The sequence below is a fragment of the Oryctolagus cuniculus genome, chromosome 6, assembly GCF_964237555.1.
Source record: "Oryctolagus cuniculus chromosome 6, mOryCun1.1, whole genome shotgun sequence".
NCBI lineage: Eukaryota > Metazoa > Chordata > Mammalia > Lagomorpha > Leporidae > Oryctolagus > Oryctolagus cuniculus.
The window spans coordinates 2,058,512-2,078,941 of NC_091437.1; the positions used below are offsets into that span (position 1 = coordinate 2,058,512).

Genomic DNA, 20,430 nt, shown 5'->3' on the forward strand with positions numbered 1-20,430 from the left:
AGCAATGGCTGGAGTTGCGTGTTCTAAAGCCAGGAGCCAGGAGCTTCTTCCAGGTCTCCCATGCAGGTGCAGGGACCCAAGGACTTGGGCCATCTTCTACTGCTTTCCCAGGCCACAGCAGAGCTGGATTGGAGTGGAGCAGCTGGGCCTCACTCCGGCGCCCATATGGGATTCCGGCGCTTCAGGCCAGGGTGTTAACACACTGCGCCACAGTGCCAGCCCCTTAACTTATCTTTTAATTCCATTTTCCACGAACTTTTCTATCTTCCCAAATCAATACAGAGTGAGGAAAAGTTAAATTACACAAAGTGAAGCCATCACCATAACCTGAAGGCAGGGAATGCCAGACCTTCAACTGCAAACCTACACGGAGCAGTCGCCAGGCCGCAGCACGTACCTGTCCACGTCTGTTCATGATGACTGGCTTCTCAGCTGTGGGGCTTACAAATGTGCATTAGTTCTGTTAACCCTCACGAGCCCTGATAATATGAGGAATTCCTTATTTTCTATCATATTTATTTTATAAAACCTGAGCGAGATAAAATATTATGATGTTTTGGTAAACTTAGAATCTCACCCCTGGTGAGAGTATTACAATATTGGCTTCCCCAATTAACTATAAATGTTTTCTCAATGAGGGGTAAAGAACCAAACTCCCACAGAACAAAAGTAGGAAGGCGTCGCAAACGTCTGCTGTCACGCAGCTCGACAGTAGCAAGTGCGACGTAGGACTTGTCAGTCAAGGGGAAGAAAGGAACACCAGGACAGAGACTGTCTTTCCAATGAGAGGTTTTATTGCTTACACACCAGGGGGTTTTATCACACTCTCATCAGCATGCTCATTGAGGTCAATACACTTATCAGTATCAATATACTTATCAATCTATACTAACTTTACACTTATCACTAAACTTAACACCACTACTTAATGTGACTTAACTACTTAACTTAGCTGCTTAGCTTAACGTAACACTTAGCTTAACTACTTGGCCTAATCACCTAAGTTAACATAATTACTTAACACACTTATCAACATCACTAATATCACTATCAATAATGTCAATAATATCACTTATCATAACTTATAGCTAACTTAACACACTTTCTGAATTACTCAGCTTAACATTAACTACTTATCTTAACATATATAGCTAATTTTAACAATATCACTTATTGGCCAGAAAATCAATATTCTTATACCATAAGTCACAACAAACACTATTAAAAAAATCTTAAGTACTATCACAATGAACCATACAAGCACAGCTTCCTCCCTGCGCCTTTTCCTATCCAAGCTCTGTTTGTTAAATCAGAACCTCAGGGCCGGCACTGTGCCATAGCAGATAGACCCACCGCCTGCAGTACCAGCATCCCGTATGGACACTGTTCTAGTCCTGGCTGCTCCACTTCCAATCCAGCTCCCTGCTAATGCACCTGGGAAAGCAGCGGGGGATGGCCCAGGTGTTGAGCCCGCGCACCCATGTGTAGACCTGGATGAAGGTCCAGGATCCTGGCTTAAGCCTCACCCAGCCCTGGCTGTCATGGACATTTGGGGACTAAACCAGCAGACAAAAGCTTCCTCCCTCTCTCTCTTTCTCTCCTCTCTATCTCTGCTTCTGCAAGACCTATTATTCTTAAGAGAAGAGTGATATAGTGAGAAATGTGGCCCAGGCTCTCTTGAATTATGGGATCCGAGACCATTCCCAATTATCCCACAAAAGACAGTCACAGATGCAAGGGCAAGAGGATTGATGGTTTTATTGCCAGGAACTGGGGCTCACACCACACATAGAACACAGTGCAATGTGGGGTGAGAAGCCCCGCCTCTCTCCTTCTCGGCGTTTTCATACGCATGAGTAAACAAGTACATCCGTCATCACACACGTATGCTGGTTTCTTATTCTCCATACGGCAGTTACCTAAATTTGAGCATTTTATTGGTGTATCTCAGCAGTGTGGGGACTACGCGTCACACAAGGAAGTGGTCACACAAGGAAGTAGGAGACCATTAATTTCAGGAAGTATTTACTAAGTTTTGTTTTCTAAGAATTGGGGCTTCCCGTCTTCCTGGAGTGTGTGAAGCCTGGCATGGGGGTACAATTACCCCCCCCCCTTACGCTGGGCATCCCGCATTAAGTCATTGAGCAAGCAGAGCAGTACAGAAGCAAAAAGCAATTGATAGTTAGCATCAGTTCTAGATTTTTTTCACTTCAACAGCTCCTGACAACTTCATAACTGGGTCCCTGGGCCTCCCGCCATGTAGGGACACTCCCTCTGGGCGCCCCACTGAGGGCCATCAGGGGCCCAGCTGCTTGTCGTCTTGTGCCCCTAGCACGGGTCCTGGAACTCTCAGGAAGAGGCACCTGAGACTCCCAGAGGAATGTGGTTCCGGGAGCCAAAAGCCAGGCTGTGGGTGGCCCGGGGTGGACACGAAGAGGTGACCGCGAGCAGACCAGCAGGACGACAGCCACGCTGGGTCGCGCCCGCGGCTTTTATTAATGGCGTGTTGTTGTGTCTAGATAAGTGGATCCCCAAGAAGCTACCAGCGACCTGGTCACACCAAAATGCAAAAGCAAGGTTTATTTGGAAGTACAAGAACAGCAGGGACCTCGTCTGACCAGCCACGCTGCGGAGGTCAGAGGAAGGCCCAGCCTTTGTTTGGGAGCGCTTTTAAAGGAAAACCCACAGGGTTACAGCAGGGGCTTACAACACGGGGCTTTGGTGACTGGACAGAGCTACTCCGGGTTGCTCTCAGTTGAAGGGACAGGGGATGGGGTGGGGGGTCTCCGTTTGGCCTGGGGTCAGGGAGTTACCTCGTTTGTAACCTCTATGAGCTGCCCTTGGTCTGCTGAGCTGTCCCCGGTCAGCTTTGATGTCTCGGGAATGCCTGGATGCCTGCTTTTACAAGGACTCAGGTCAGCTGCAGGAAACAGAGGCTGCTTTTTCTTTTATTTTCTTTTAAATGGAGTCCCTTTGGCTCTTCAGGCGGAGAACCCGGTCCCTTGAGGCCGCACCCGTGCGCCCGGCGCCCCTGCTCCTCACCCCCGTGGGCTCTTTCATTCACCAAGGCCAGGTCCTCGGGACACAGGCAGATGTGTCCAAGGCCCTGTAGGTGTAGCTTCACCATGGCTCTGGAGGGGTGGGGGCGGGGACAGGGCGGAGCTGGGGATGGGGCCAGGGCAGGAGGATGGACCTTCGCTGGGGCTAGGAAGGGCGGAGCCAGGGCAAACAGGCTCTGAGCAGCCACAGCTGCCACAGCCCCAGGCCTGCGGTAATGGCTCAGGGGGCACCTGCCAGAGCCACGCCCGAGTTGAGGTTCTTGATGATCAGGGTCGGGGTCGCTGCAGATGAGCCACAGGAAGACGATGTTCCCTATCCTGATGTTTGGTGACGACAGGAGCTGGCCGAGGTCGTTGGTGATGTCGGAGCAGCCTTTGACCCTCAGTGTGAACACCACGGTGGTCCCTAGGGGTGGGGTCACCTGAGCGTCATGGCCCAGCGGGCGGCACCAGTGCCCAGCCAGCTGCATGGCCAGGGCCGCGGGGCGACGGCGGGGCTCAGAACTCACCTGCCCCTTCAGGTCAGCCACCGGACTGTGACCAACACGTGCGGTCAACCCAAGGTAGATGGGCAGGCGCCCCTGCCTCATCCAGGAGGACCGGGACTGGGTCCTCCTCATCCAGGCTGGGCCCAGACCCCAATTCTCTGGACCTGATTCTACCTGCCTCAGTTCCCCCTGAGCAGAAGCAAAAGCAGCTAGAAGGGACGCAGTGACAGCGTGCAAAGAGAACAAGAGCACGGGCTGGGGGAAGGGAGGAGAGCGCCAGCCCTGGGGGGAGAACACCAGAACCTGGCAGGGTGGCTCCTGCCCTCGGCCGACAGGCAGGGCACTGGGGGCTGGGCTAGTGTGTTAGGAAGACATGGGACCGAGGCTGTTGTATAGTGAGTAAAGCTGCCGCCTGCAGTGCAAGCATCTCATAAGGGTGCCAGTTTGTGTCCTGGCTGCTCCACTTCTGATCCAGCACTCTCTCTGCTATGGCTGGGAAAGGAGTAGAAGATGGGCCAACTCCTTGGTCCCTGCACACACGTGGGAGACAAAAAAGAAGCTCCTGGCTCCTGGCTTCAGATCAGTTCAGCTCCAGCTGGGGCGGAAAATTGGGGAGCAAACCAGTGGGTGGAAGACATCTCTCTCTCTGCCTCTCCTCTCTCTGTGTAACTCTGACTTTTAAATATAAATAAATCTTTTTGTTAAAGGAAGAAGTGGACCTGTGCACTTCTCTGCTGCATTTTTTAAAAAGTGACCCTGGGCAAAAACAAGTAAAAAAAGGTTCACATTTGATGGTATTGACAAAAGTTGAACTCTGTGAGGAAAAACCTCCCAGGTCCCTGCAGAAGAGGACACAGGCACAGGACGCTCCAAGTCCCCGCTCTGCCCGGCTCCCAGCCCCAGAGTTAAAACCCGCAGCAGTGTAGACATCCCAGGGAGGTTAAAGCACAAAGAGCCATGCCCACTGGGATTCCCAGTATTCCAGGAAATATACAGGGAGCTGGGGGCAGGGCTGCTCTGGGTGACACCTGGGGGCAGCTGTGGGCCCTCCTCCACTGTCCAGACCCCAGAGTCCACCTGGAGAGAGGCCCCATGTGCACTGAGGACCTGTTGACGCTGAGGCCAGCCGGGCAGACCACTGAGAAATCCAGGACTACAATTAACATCCATGCCTGATGCCCACATGGCCCTGGGGAAGCCTGCTCCCCCTGCTGGTGAGAAGCAGACCTGCAAGGCTCTGAGCTCAGCAGGACCTGCCCCTGCCGGGGACCCATCCATGAGGGTCCTGGCCTGCAGCTGTGGGACCTGGTCGGCTGTGTAGAGTGGCAAAACCCACTTGCTGTCATCAGCAAGGACGATTCGTTGGGTTTGGAAGCCAAATTTGACACTTTCCACCTGGGGAACCAGCCCGCTAAGTTAGCACTGCGCCAAGTGTGACAGGTAGAAGAGTGCAGGTGTGCAGAGGCCACCCACCCCCACCTGTGGAATGAAGCAGCCTGGTGACTGACAGCCAGCACAGGTGGAGGCCCTGGGCCAGCAGCAGGGGAAGCAGCCCTGCCCTGAGAAGGCAGCCCTGAGACAGCACTGGAGCCTCTCTCCCGCTCACAGGCATCCTGGCCCCGTCCCCGTGTCAGGCTGCCTCCCCCACCTCTCTGTGAACCTGCATCTCAGGACCCCTGGAGGAACTGGATCCCAAGACATACCTTGCACGACTTCTGCAAGCCCATCGATGCACCGTTCTCCTGGGTTACATGGCAGATTTATCTCTACACATGGGGGCATCATTAACTCCTATGCAAGAAGGGCACTGGGTGTCGCCGGTCCCTACAGTTGGATACTCTGCGAGGGAAGAGGGCTTATCACACAGTGCTGTCAGACAGGATGAAGCGACTGCATCCCGGCCTCGACACCACCCTGGCCACCACTGATGACCCAGACTCCCAGGTCTGCTCCGACAGCCCGCCCAGTCTCTAAGTGTGTGGGCTATAGGCTGAGAAGAGAAAGGTAGGCCCAGCCTGTCCTGACTGTGTCATACTGATGTGTGACTGTTGCTAAATCTGTTTTCAAGCAGGAGAAAATAAATAAACTTCATTTTTAAAACACAGGGCTTCTGGGTGCAGGCTCTGTAGTGTAGTACGTGGGGCTACCAACTGCAATTCCAGCATCTCATGTGAGTCCCGGCTGATCCTCTTCTGATCCAGCTCTCTGCTATGGCTGGGAAAGCTGTGGAGGATTGCCCAGGTGCTTGGGCCCTGCACCCACGTGGGGACCTGGAAGAAGCTCCTGGCTCTTTGCTGGGGATCAGCCTAGCTCCAGGCATGGCAGCCATTTGAGGAGTGAACCAGCAGCTGCAAGATCTATCCCTCTCTGCCACCTCCCCCCCAACCACACTCTCTGTAACTGTTTCAAATACATAAACAAAAATCTTTTCAAAAAAAAACAAAAAAACAAAAACAGGGCTTTGGTCTCGGTAGGGATCGGGTACTGGTGCACTCTCACAGGCTCCACTCCTGGCTTCAGTTGTATTAGAAGGGGCACCCTGTGACTAGCCAGTCCTACGCCCACTATCTCTGCCCAAGCCTGCAGGTATCTCTCAACCAGATATCAGACCTCTGGGGCCCATCCTTTTGACAATGTTACCGGCTGGTACAGTCTGTATTCATCTTGGGCCATTATGTTGAGGACTGGTATAGGTCATCCACCATCCCCACCCCGTCAGTCACCCTGACTCCATCCTCTGAGAAAATAGATGTGAGCACGTAATTTAGTGAGCAAGTCTCTTCCAATCAGAGGTGTGGGGCATTCCAGAATCACCAGAAATGAGTGTTTTATTTGTTTTTGTCCCAAATCCACAGTTCCTTTTGTAGTCTATTTGTAAGCCTTTGATCCAGTAGCCCCCTGGAAGATACTGATTTTATTGGTCATTTTACCTTTATCTTGGTTTACCACCAAGAATTGTGCTCCTGTATCAACCAAGAAATCAACTGGAGTCCCCTCCAGCTTTAGGGTTACCCTGGATCGGGGAGGGGGTCTGGGTCCCATCTCCCCTATTTGCTGTCTTTCCTCTCCCCTGTGGACAAGGAACCTATTGTTCTTAGGTTTATCTCTTTTCCCCTTTAGTTTAGGGCATTTATTTTCCCAGTGTCCCTTTTCTTTACAGAAGGTGCATTGTTCTCTATTAAGTCTGGCCGCTGCTTACCCTGCCAAGGACGGTACTGCCTCTCTCTCTCTCCCTCCCCCCTTCCTGATTCTGTAGTCAGGAATATTTTAGCCATTTCTCTCTGATTCTTTCTCATCTCTTTAGCCTGAAGCTTGCAGCTTTCTCTCGCCTCTCTTCCTCCTCTATCCATCGTCTCTCCTTTCTTTCTCTTTCTCCTCTGCCCTGTGTTCCTCTTCCCTCTCTAGGTCCTCCCGATGCAACCTATCCTGTCTCTCCTCGAGAGTCTCTCGAGTGTGATACACCTTCTCTGCCACTTTAAGCAAATCTTGAATCCCCTTTTCTGTCACCCCTTCTAGCTTTGCAACTTGCTTTTAATATCAGGGGCTGACTGGTTCACAAAAGCCAATACCACAGCTGCCCGCGCCTCTCTTCCTGGATCCAAAGCTATATACTGTCTGAAGGACTCAGACAGCCTTACTGGAAAAACAGAGGGACTCTCTTCCGGCTCCTGGCACAAAGAATGTGCCTTAGAGATATTTGCTGGTTTCCTAGCCACTGCCCGGAGGCCGGCCATTAGAGTCTGGTGATAAATTCGGAGACACTCTCTAGTTGCCACTGTGTTCATATCCCAGCCAGGGCACATCAAAGGGAAACTCTCATCAGTGAGGTTCTGTTTGGGGGTGGGTAGTCTGCTTTCTTGCTTCATTGAGAATTTTTTGGACTGGCGCTGTGGCTTACTAGGCTAATCCTCTGCCTAGCGGCACTGGCACACCAGATTCTAGTCCCAGTCAGGGCACCGGATTCTGTCCCGGTTGCCCCTCTTCCAGGCCAGCTCTCTGCTGTGGCCCGGGAGTGCAGTGGAGGATGGCCCAAGTCCTTGGGCCCTGCACCGCATGGGAGACCTGGAGAAGCACCTGGCTCCTGCCTTTGGATCAGCGTGGTGCGCCGGCCGCGGCGGCCATTGGAGGGTGAACCAACTGCAAAAGAAGACCTTTTTCTCTGTCTCTCTCTCTGTCCACTCTGCCTGTCAAAAAAATTAAAAAAGAAAGAGAGAAGTTTTCCTCTTTCCTCTTTTTGACTAAGGCCAGATGAAAACGTCCCTCTGCAGGCCATCCAACATCAAAAGAGGGCCATTTAACTCTACGAAAATTTTAATAACTTACTCTTTTTCACTGACACGGACAAGTCTGAAGCCCTGGATCAGAACTCAGAGAAATGGTCAGTTACAAAGGATAGAGGGATACATACCCGCTGTCCTATTTCTCCAATGATAAGGGTTAGTACAATCACACAAGAAACAAGACACAGAGACACAAACAGTGTGGCTGAAAAAAGAAGAGAACTACACCGGGTTCAGGGGAGCGACCCCCTTAGGTTGGCACCAAACAAGTTCACTCTGATAAGCCCAAGGTCAACCAAATCCGCCAGGGACGACTCCCAGCATTTTGCCTGTTATCCAATCCCTTTTCCAAACTCACCTGCAGGGACAATGCAAATGGAGCTCCTACAATCCTGGCAGTTCCCGGACACTAGGACAGAACTAAGACAAACACACACACACAGAAAAATCTTCCTGTTCTCCTGTGTTTCCCGAGTTAGCTGGGAGGGTCTCAATCCCGGGCAAGCCCCCAGATGTTGAAATATGGGATACGAAACCTTTCCCAATTAACCCACAAAAGACAGTCACAGATGCAGGGGCAAGGGAATGATGGTTTTATAGCCAGGAACTGGGGCTCACACCACATATACAACACAGTACAGTGCAGGGTGAGAAGCCCCGTCTCTCTCCTTCTCAGCGTTTTTATACACATGAGTAAACAAGTATATCCGTCATCACACACGTATGCTAGTTCCTTATTCTCCATATGGCAATTACCTACATTTGAGCATTTTATTGGTGCATCACAGCAGTGTGGGGACTACGCGTCACACAAGGAAGTGGTCACACAAGAAGTGGGAGACCATTAATTTCAGGAAGTATTTACTAAGTTTTGTTTTCTAAGAATTGGGGCTTCCCGTCTTCCTGGAGTGTGTGAAGCCTGGCATGCAGGTACTATTATCCCCCCCCCACACACACCTTTTCTTACGCTGGGCATCCCGCATTAAGTCATTGAGCAAGCAGAGCAGTACAGAAGCAAAAAGCAATTGATAGTTAGCATCAGTTCTAGATTTTTTTCACTTCAACAGCTCCTGACAACTTCATAACTGGGTCCCTGGGCCTCCCGCCACGTGGGGACACTCCCGCAGGGCGCCCCACTGAGGGCCATCAGAGGCTCAGCTGCTTGTCGCCTTAGACCTAGAGGGCCCTGGAACTCTCAGGAAGCAGCACCTGAGACTCCCAGAGGAATGTGGTTCCGGGAGCCGGGAGCCAGGCTGTGGGCGGCCCAGGGAGTATGCACAGAGGTGACCGCGAGCAGACCAGCAGGACAACAGCCACTCTGGGTCGCGCCCGCAGCTTTTATTAATGGTGTGTATGCCCAGGTAAGTGGATCCCCAAGAAGCTATCAGGACCCGATCACACGGAAATGCAAAAGCAAGGTTTATTTGGAAGTACAAGCGCGGCAGGGACCTGGTCTGACCAGCCACGCAGCAGAGGTCAGAGGAAGGCCCAGCCTTTGGGAGCACTTTTAAAGGAAAAACCAAGGGTTACATCAGCGGGGGCTTACAGCACGGGGCTTTGGTGACTGGACGGGGCTGCTCTGGGATGCTCTCAGTTGAACGGGCAGGGGGTGGGGTGGGGTGGGGGGGTCTCTCTTTGGCCCGGGGTCAGGGAGTTACTTATTTCGTAACCTCTATGAGCTGCTCTTGGTCTGCTGAGCTGTCCCTGGTCAGCTTTGATGTCTCCGGAACGCCTGGATGCCTGCTTTTACAAGGACTTGGGTCTGCTGCAGGAAATGGAGGGTGCTTTTTCTTTTATTTTCTTTAAATGGCGTCACTTTGGCTCTTCAGGCGGAGAACCCGTTCCCTCGAGGCCGCACCCGTGCACCCGGCGCCCCTGGTCTTCACCCCCGTGGGCTCTTTCATTCACCAAGGCCAGGTCCTCGGGACACAGGCAGATGTGACCAAGGCCCTGGTAGGTGTAGCTTGACCATGGCTCTGGCGTGATGAGGGCAGGGACAGGGCGGAGCAGGGGGCGGGGCTAGGGAGGGCGGGGCCAGGGCAGCACAGGCTCTGAGCAGCCACAGCTGCCCCAGCCCCAGGCCTGCGGTAATGGCTCAGGGGGCAGCTGCCAGGGCCGCGCCCGAGTTCAGGTTCTTGGTGATCCGGACAGCGTTGCTGCGGCTGAGCTGCCGGAAGACGATGTCCCCTATCCTGATGTTCGGTGTCGACAGGAACTGGATGAGTTCATCGGTGATGTCTGAGCAGCCTTCGACCCGCAGCGAGAACAGCACGGTGGTCCCTAGAGGTTCGGTCACCTGAGTGCCATGGCCCAGAAGGCGGCGATAGCACCCAGCCAGCTGCATGGCCAGGGCCGCGGGGCTCGGAACTCGCCTGCCCCTCCAGGTCAGCCATCTGGGCTGTGACCGACAGATGCAGCCGACCCAAGGTAGACAGGCAGCACCCCTGCCTCACCTGGGAGGACTGGGCCTGGGTCCTCCTCATCCAGGCCGGGCCCAGGCCCCAGTCCTCTCTGGAGCAGAGTGCTACCTGCCTCAGTTCCCCCTGAGCAGAAGCAAAAGCAGCTAGAAGGGACTAGGTAACCACATGCAGACAGAGCAAGAACACGGGCTGGGGGTGAAGGAGCAGGGCGCCAGCCCTGGGGGAGAGCACCAGAACCTGGCAGGGCGGCTCCTGCCCTTGACCGACAGGCTGGGCACTGGGGGCTGTGCTAGTGTGTTAGGAAGACACGGGACCGAGGATGTTATATAGCCGGTAAAGCCGCCACCTGCAGTGCCAGCATCCCATGTGGGTGCCAGCTCAAGACCCGGCTGCTCCACTTCCTGTCCAGCTCTCTGCTATGGCTGGGAAAGCAGTAGAAGATGGGCCAAGTCCTTGGGCCCCTGCATCCACAGGGGAGACAAAAAGAAGCTCCTGGCTCCTGGCTTCAGATCAACTCAGCTCCAGCCGGGCCGGCCAACTGGGGAGTGACCCAGTGGGTGGAAGACATCTCTCTCTGCCTCTCCTATCTGTGTAACTCTGACTTTCAAATAAATAAATAAATCTTTTTATCTTTTAAAAGGAAGAAGTGGACCTGTGCACTTCTCTGTTGCATTTTTAGAAAGTGACCCTGGGCAAAAACAAGTAAAAAAAAAGTTCACATTTGATGGCATTGATCCAATTCAAGCACTACGAGGAAAAAACACCCAGGTCCCTGCAGCAGAGGACACAGGGACAGGACACGCCAAGTCCCCACACCGCCCAGCTCCCAATCCCAGAGGTAAAACCCACAGCAGTGTAGACATCCCAGGGAGGTGAAAGCACAAAGAGCCATGCCCGCGGGGATTCCCAGTATTCCAGAAATACGTGAGGAGCTGGGGATGGGGGCTGCTCTGTGTGACACCTGGGGGCAGCTGTGGGTCCTCGTCCACTGTCCAGACCCCAGAGTCCAGCTGGAGAGAGGCCCCGTGTGCACTGAGGACCTGTTGACGCTGAGGCCAGCCAGGCAGACCACTGAGAAATCCAGGACTGCAATTAACATCCATGCCTGATGCCCACATGGCCCTGGGGAAGCCTGCGCCCCCTGCTGGTGAGGAGCAGACCTGCAAGGCTCTGAGCTCAGCAGGATCTGCCCCTGCCAGGGACCCATCCATGAGGGTCCTGGTCTACAGTTGTGGGACCTGGGTCTGCTGTGTAGCCCAAGGAGAACCCATTGCTTTCATCAGCAAGGATGATTGTTGGATTTGGAAGCCGAATGTGACACTTCCACCAGGGGACCCAGTGTGCTAAGATTGACAGGTAGAAGAGTGCAGGTGTGCAGAGGCCACCCCACCCCACCTGTGGAATGAAGCAGCCTGGTGACTGACAGCCAGCACAGGTGGAGGCCCTGGGCCAGCAGCAGGGGAAGCAGCCCTGCCCTGAGAAGGCAGCCCTGAGACAGCACTGGAGCCTCTCTCCCGCTCACAGGCATCCTGGCCCCGTCCCCGTGTCAGGGCGCCTCCCCCACCTCTCTGTGAACCTGCATCTCAGGACCCCTGGAGGAACTGGATCCCCAAGACATACCTTGCACGACTTCTGCAAGCACATCGACGCACCGTTCGTCTGGGTTACATGGCAGTTCTATCTCCTCACAGGGGGCATCATTAACCGCTATGCAACCAGGGCACTGTGTGTCACCAGAACCTACAGGTGGATAGACTGCGAGGGAAGAGGACTTGTCACGACCATGCTGTCAGACAGGACGGAGAGACTGCATCCTGGCCTGGACACCACCCAGGCCACCAGTGAAGACCCAGACCCCCAGGTCTGCCCCGACAGCCCACCCAGTCTGAGTGTGTGGGGTATAGGCTGAGAAGAGAAAGGTGGGCCCAGCCTGTCCCGACTGCTGGTGTCCTGGTGTGTGACAGTTGCTAAATCTGCTATTCAAGCAGGAGAAGATAAATAAGCCTCATTTTTAAAACACAGGCTTCGGGGTGCAGGCACTGCAGTGTAGCGGGTAGCCAGCATCTCATATGAGTCCCGGCTGCTCCTCTTCTGATCCACCTCTCTGCTATGGCTGGGAAGGCAGTGGAGGATGACCCAGGTGCTAGGGTCCTGCATCCACATGGGAGACCTGGAAGAAACTCCTGGCTCCTGGCTTCAAATCGGCCCAGCTCAAGCCATTGTGGCCATTTGAGGAGTGAACCAGCGGATGGAAGATTTCTCTCTCTCTCTCTCTCTGCCCCTGCCTCTCTGTAATTCTTTCAAATAGATAAATAAAAATTTTAAAACAAACAAACAAACCACAACTTCAGCCCCGACCAGTGTAGCGGTTCTCACACGGGGGTTCAGGAACCCCGAGCCCTGGGCTCTTCTGGGGGGCTGAGTTAACCACTTCGGGCCAGCACCACACTGCCTGTGCCTCATTCTCTCTCCCTCACAAACACAGGGTGGGGTTGTCCACACGGGAATGCACACACGTGTGAGCCTCCAGCCGTCTCGCATGTGACAACACCACACTCCTCACTACTGTGTTTATCTGTCAAGTACATGCTGATGGGTAAGGTGCTGCTTGCTATTTTGGGTGAACTAATGCAGGTTTAGAAACTTCCTTAGCTGGAACTTCCCAGACAGTAAATACTGACAGGGGGAGTCCACGTAAACCAGAGTTCTCTGGACTCCTCAGTGATGTGGGAGACCTGAGTCCTACAGGGCCCTGGGATCCCGAAGTCTGAGAACTGCTGGGGAGCGCCAGGTGCTGCTCCCAGGGGAGGCGTGGGCACAGCAGGGAGACCCCTCTGGGGGCGCCTGATCCCCTAACGCAGCACCTGGACCCCCCTAAGTCCTGCTGCACCCTGACTCCAGTTCCTGCTGAGGTGCAGCGTGGAGCAGCCAGTGAGGACTCAAGGACTAGAATTCCTCCTGCACCACCACGGGAAGACCTAGACGGAGACCTAGACGCTCCCAGTCCTGCCTGGCCTGGCCCCGCCTCTGCTGTTGGGGAATGTGGGCATGAACAGGCAAATGGAAGACCTCTCTCTGGCTCTGTGTCGCCTGAGATAAAATGAAAATACATGAATACTAAATACATCCCCCCCACAGCCTCCCTGTCTGTCCCTGCTGGCAGTGCTGTCTGCCCTGCAGTTCTCACGCCCCTCTGTCAATCAGGTGTGAGTGTCATTCAGATGTGACAGGAGGGCCTGGCCTGCAGGTGGCCCCCAAGGGCAGGGAGCACAGGTGGCCCAGCAAGGGGACCATGGGGCTGGCACTCACCTGGGGGGGAGGGGCTGGTGCTATTGCAGGGTCCACCATTGCAGATACGGCTTGAGAACCAGGCTGTTTGCCCAGCAGCTACCCGGACATAGAAGGATACTAAAGCCTCGATTCTGGTCGTAGCCAACAATGCGGCGTCGATATCGGAGCAGGCCAGGTTCTGGAAACGTGTGGGAGGTGAGGCTGCACAGAGACAAACACAGACTGTTAGTCCCTGGGGAGGAGAGGCCGTGCGGACCTGGGACCCTGAAGAGGAGCGGCTTCTGGCCAGCGCACACACGCTCCCCTCAACGCAGTGCAGGTTTGGACGCAGCGGCGAGGGTTCCTGCGAAGAGAAAGCTGCTGCTCCATCAGCCACACCTGTGCAGCAGGGGAGCAGCAGAAATGCAGGCAGACCCAGGAGAGGGCGGGGCCTACAAGTGGGCAGTCCAAGTGACCGCCTGGAGACCACCCGCCAGCCCTAAAATGAGAATAATCGGGGCTGGCCATGTGGGATAGCCGTCACCTGCAGTGCCAGCATCCTATATGGACGCCAGTTCAAGTCCCGGCTGCTCCACTTCCAATCCAGCTCTCTGCTGTATGTGCCTGGGAAAGCAGTAGAAGATGACCCAGGTCCTTGGGCCACTGCACCCACATGGGAGACCCGGAAGAAGCTCCTGGTTCCTGGCTTGGAACCACGCAGTTGCTGCCATTGAGGCAAATTGGAGAGCAAACTAGTGGATGGAAGAACTCTCCCTCTCTCCCTCTCTCCCTCTCTCCCTCTCTCCCTCTCTCTCTCTCTCCCTCTTTCTCTCTAGGTAACTTTGACTTTAAATAAATAATAACTATTTTTTAAAAAATGAGAATAATCAAGCAGATTTGCTGCACCTTGTCTGCTAACCCATGTGCTTCTGCCTGAAAGCTGGACCCAGACCCAGCCAAGCTCCTGGGCCAGAACTGTCCAGATTGGTGCCCACTAGCCTCTGTGCCCACATAAACAGAAATCTAAGGGGCAACACTGTGGCACAGCTGGTTAAGCTGCTGCTTGCAATGCCGGCATCCATGTGGGCACCAGTCCACATCCTGGCTGCTCCACTTCCAATCCAGCTCCCTGCTAACTCACATGGGAGAGCAGCTTGGGCCCTTGCACCCACGGGGGAGACCCAAGTGCAGCTCCTGGCTCCTGGCTTTGGCCTGGCCCAGCCCCAGCAGTTTCAAACATTTGGGGAGTGAACCAGCAGATGGATGGAATGTCTCTCTCTCTCTGGCTCTCACTCCCTCTCTGTAATTCTGCCTTTCAAATAAATAAGTCCTTTTTTTTAAAAAAAAAAAAGGTGAATTTAGATGAATCAAACTAAAATTTAAAATTAAGTTCCTCGGTCATACTAGCCGCATGTGCAGCAACGCTCAGGAGCCACACGTGGACACTGTACAGGATGGCGCTGATGTAGATGTTTCCATGGTTACAGATAGTACCACTGATGACCCTGGGCCAGTGGGTAGAAACACCAAGAACAGGAGAACAACTGAATGACAGCACAGGATGCAACCAGCCAGAGTCGGAGCAGGGCGGCTGCGGACGGATGCACCCATTTCTGCCACACATCCTGGGACGGAACCAAGAATGGCACAGGAGCTGTTATAAAAATCAATCCCAACAGCAAACGGCAATGCGGAGACCTAGCCTGCATATTAATCACAGCATCACTGTGTCTATCAAACAACCCAGAGAGTCTCAAGATGGCCCAAGTATTAGAAGAAATGACAGAGTTACAGTTAATGTCTTAGTTACAATAACGGAACGCTAGTTATGTCTTTTTAGAAGCTCTTATCAGAGATGACAGTGAAGTTTCTATAGCAAAAATGACCACACACACACACACACACACACACACAGGAGGGCACTTCACAAAGCTCATGGAGAAATGGAATTAAAGATTAGTTTTCTTCAGTGCAGAAAAATTAAATCCTTGCAACAAAGGTTCTTCTAAAGTTTATGAAAATTGTCTTCTGAAAAAAATTATGCATAGATTTCAGATACATGTATAAGTTCACTTTATCACATTACAGTAAAATAACAGTGTCAGTCATTGCTGACAAGGACAAGGGGCACGCACGGTCCCCGTTCTCCTCTACCCGCTGTTGTCCGGTGTGGAAATGTCCGAGGTGAGAAGTGTGGAGGAACTCACCAGGCAGGAGCTGCCCCGCGGTGAGGCAGTGGAACAGGGCGAAGCAGGCCCAGGCAGAGTGGCCGCCTGAGCCGCCTTTGCTTCCACAGCCCCGAGAAGGCTCCGGAATGAGCCCTGCCTGACCCGTCTCCCCTTGGCCAGGAGCTGCTCCATGACCCCCAGCCCTGGCACAGCCTGGCCTCATCTCAGGCCTCCCTCCCAGCCTGGCCGCCCTCTCCAGCCCTGCCGGGGGCCAGTCCCAGGGTGGGGTGGACGCAGCCCAGGCTAACCTGCAGGCCAGCCGGCATAGGAAACGACACAGCTGGTGCTGGCGTCCGCAGGACACTCAGAGACAACACTGCCATCACAGGAGGAATCAAATGAGGAGCACTGCGGACAGTCCAGGGACCCTGCGGAGACAAAAGAGCCCACGTGGCTCCATCTGGTGACACAGAGCAGAGACCACGCCCACCTCAGGGTGAAGGAGGATGAAGTCCCCGCCTTCTGGGGACACCAACACAGATAGGACAAGGAGCTCCAATCTGTTCACCATCCCACAGGCGGGGCCGCTTCAAGGCAGGGAGCACGGGGAGCCTCGCACACCCACGGGCCACTGCCTGAGAGGACCCGGGCACCCAGGAAGCTCCTGGTGATGCCCACCCCTCCTGTCACCCACCCCCTGCTGTCACCCACCCGACGCCCCCCCTCCTGTCACCCCCCCTCCTGTCACCCACCCCCTCCTGTCACCCACTGGACGCCCACCCCTCTTGTAACACCCAATGCCCACCCCCTCCTATCACCCACCCGACGCCCCCCCTCCTGTCATCCCCCTCCTGTCATCCCCCTCCTGTCACCCCCCCTCCTGTCACCCCCCCCGACCCCCTTCTCCTGTCTCCTGCACTGCGGCCCCCACAGCTTCTCTCACCTCCGGGGGCCACAGCGAGCGCTGCGAGGAGACCGAGGACCAGGATGCCCTTCATGGTGCTGGAGCTGAGCCTCCTGAGGGCGGGGCCACGAGCCTGGAGCCTGGAGGGACAGGGGAGGCAGCCCGGGGCTGGCGGGGGCCTGTCGCCCTCAGGGGTGCAGACAGGAGCACAGAGCCCGACACCCATCCACCCTGCTCTCACGTGCGCCGGGAGCTCCCGGCCTCCACAGCTACAGAGGCATCGCGCCCGTGTGAGACCCAGCCGGGGCACGGCCCGTGGAGCCACTCAGGTGTGACGTGGGCAGGCGACTGACTCCCTGGCCCTGTCCTCAGGGTCTGTCTTCAGCTGGGATCTCCCCACTGCACTCACTCGGCACTCAGCAGCTCTGTCCCCACCACCACAGGCACCCACCTCCTGAGCCCTGACTGCTTCCAACACGAGACACCCACCCCCTCCTGACACCCACCTCTCCTCCCTCTCCTGTCACCCACCCGACGCCCACCCGAACTGTCACCCACCCAACATCCACACCTCCTGTCACCCACCCGACACCCACCACCTCCTGTCACCCACCTGTCCACCCCCTCCTGTCACCCACCCGACGCCCACCACCTCCTGTCATCCACCCATCGTCCACCAACCCCCTTCTCTCACCTACCTGTCCACCACCTGCTGTCAACCACCTGACCCACCACCCCCTCCTGTCATCCACCTGATGCCCACCGCCTCCTGTCACCCACCTGATGCCTACCCCCTCCTGTCACCCACCCAACACCCCTACCTCCTGTCACCCACCCTGCATGTGATACCTTATGTAATTCACCCACAGGAGCAGGCAGGGACTTATGCTCATCAGGGCAGAAATCAAACCCGAGGAGCATCACTAAGACACTCCAAGATCTGGCCCAGGTCCCTCACTGGGACCCCACACCGTCTCCAGCAGAGGGCAGCTGCCAGATCCAGGCCAGGTCACAGGTGGCTGCACAGCTGGGTCGGAGGCCCCCTCAAGCGGCCTGGGCATCAGAGCAGCGGGGAGAGCAGGCGGCCGGCCCTGCAGTGCTCTGCCTCGTTACTCATTTACCCCACAGACTCTGGCCACAGCAACACGGAGATATTCAAGGACATGTTCATCGACACTAGATGGGAAAGTCTGTTTCCCATCACACAGCTCACATTCCCAGGGCTCAGGGGCCACTGTGTGGGGTGGGCAGGGGCACCCAGCACCCCCACCACTGCAGAAAGCCCCCTGGCTGCTGCCATCCTTGGGCTGCTTGTCTCGCTCTGCAGGTGAGGAAGCCGCAGTGTGGAGGGAGAGCCACTGCCACACACCCAGCTGTGCTGCTCCCACATCCCGGGCCCAGGGTGAGCAGGACAGCTGTGCCCCTCTGGAGAGGAGCCCACCTTCCCTGGGGAGCTACAAGCCCCTCCCACCTCACCACACACATCCACACACACACACACATGCCCCACCACACACTCACATCATACCACACCACACATGCACACACCACATACATCACATCTACATATGCATGCACACATGCATGACACACACGTCACACACAACACACAGCAAACAACACAATCAGAAAACACAACACACTTGCACACATAACACCATACACACAGTTGCCTTCTATACATACAGGCCACACATGCACATCATACAAGATGCCACACATGTCACACCACACATTTATCTAAATATATGCAACACATACCTACATATGCATACCAATCATGTATGACCACATGTCACACACGACACACACAAAACACATCAATCACATCACACAACACCCAGCAGACACTCATCACATGTACATGCACATATAGGCCACACATGCAAATCATACAACGTGCCACACACGCCACACCACATGGATCACAAAACACATCGAACATATGCCACACATGCTACACATGCACCTGCCACACATGCATGCCACAAACATATTACAAAAAACACACAGCAAACAACACAATCACATCCCGCAACACTCACCACAGATGCACACCATATCACACACACACATGCGCATGCTATACACACAGGCCACACATGCAATCACACAACATGCCACAGCACACATTAACATCATACCATACATGCACACCACACCACATATACCACATGCACATATACCACATGCACATCTATATATGCATGACACAAATGCATGACACACAAGTCACACACAACACAAAACACCAATAACAACCACCACTCATGCACACCACATCAGACTCATTGCATGCACATGCACATACAGACATATCACACAACATGCCACATATGCCACACCACACAGATCACACACATCACATATATGCCACACGTACCACACATGCACATGCCACACCACACCATAAACACAACACACATGCTAAACCACACACAAATCACACATCGTGCCATGCACTCATCATATATCACACGTAGGTACATGCTACACAACACAGCCAACACATACCACAATCACCACACACATCCACACATGCTACATCCATCCACACACACACCACACACCACAGCTGTGCCCTACACTTTATACACAGCCACACACCTGCTGCTCATACTGCACCGTGACCCTGACTCACTGATGGTTAGGGCAGAGGAAAGGCCCAGCCCATCAGCAGGAGGTGCCCTTTGTCCCCCACAGGACACCCACCCTCGTGGGGATCCTGGAGAGAGCACAGCACACGTGGTCAGTCTGTAGCCAGGCCATGCCCTGGCATTTCCAAGCCAGCCCCACTCCAGGCCTCTGCAGCCTCGTCTGAGTGCAGGAGACCTGAGCACGCTGAGTGGGCTCCCAGCCTACAGAGGGCACAGGGCGCGTCCCTCAGGTGCGCACCTGCTGATCAGCCTCATCCTCAGAGGCCCGAGGGCCACACAAAGCCCAGGGCACACGGCCAACACGCAGACAGAGGTGACCGTGTGGTGGGACCCAGGGGGCTGACAGCCACCCCATGAGCGAGGAGTACGGGGTTGCTGCAGGTCATAGCAAGGCCCTTTGGAGGTGAGAAGAATGCCTTCCCACCACCAACTGCATCACCGATCTCTCCCACAACCCGGCAGGGCCCTACCATGACGCAGGCTGGCGTCTCCCACACAGGGGAGTGTGGCTCAGGGGCTGTGAGGATGTAGCACCCACAGAGCCGCCCGTAGAGATGGCACACACACATATACAAACACAAACACGGGTACATATGGACAGCACACATGGCACAAACAGCATACCAGGGCGGCACACATGCTTAGCATACAAGGCACACACAGATATAACACACAGGTGGCACACGGTGCACAGTTAAATGACACACAAACCACATCCCAGCCCACACCCTCCCGCCCCTCCAGCTCCCAATCTCCGGAGCTGGTAACAGCAGAGCACAGGCCAGAGCAAAAGCCATGAGAATGACCAGTCTGAGCCCAGCCGGACAGGACCTGAGCCGGCCCTGGGTGCCCATCCTGGGTCTCAGCTTCCCCCAGGCTCAGCCCCAGCCATGCAGCCCCTCACCTGCTGATCCCACCAGAGACACTCCCAGGCCAGGTGAGTCTGTGGAGGTACAGGGGTGTGAGGACCTTATATAGCCAGTGGCCACAGTCAGGAAGGGCGCTGCCTTCTGGGGAGGGGCCTCTCCCATCCAGACTGTGCCCTGCCCACCTGAAGGGACATGGGCAGCTTAACCCTTTGCCAGCTGTGTCCTGTGCCCTCGGAGACCTGAGAGCAGAGGGATTCCAGCAACACTCGTCAAAGCGAGCTGCGGCCAACGGGCCAGGGAGCAGGTGTGAGGCTG

General features: G+C 54.9%; 1 non-coding gene across 1 annotated transcript; it reads right to left on the bottom strand.

Annotated features, from left to right (window-relative positions):
• Positions 1-13,556: 13,556 nt before the first annotated feature.
• On the bottom strand, positions 13,557-20,169 carry LOC108175948 (uncharacterized). The gene is made up of 4 exons (XR_011389408.1): positions 20,151-20,169; positions 16,629-16,757; positions 15,994-16,113; positions 13,557-13,739 (listed from the first exon to the last, which is right to left on the bottom strand). It is a non-coding gene; the product is annotated as an uncharacterized protein (transcript).
• Positions 20,170-20,430: the final 261 nt, after the last annotated feature.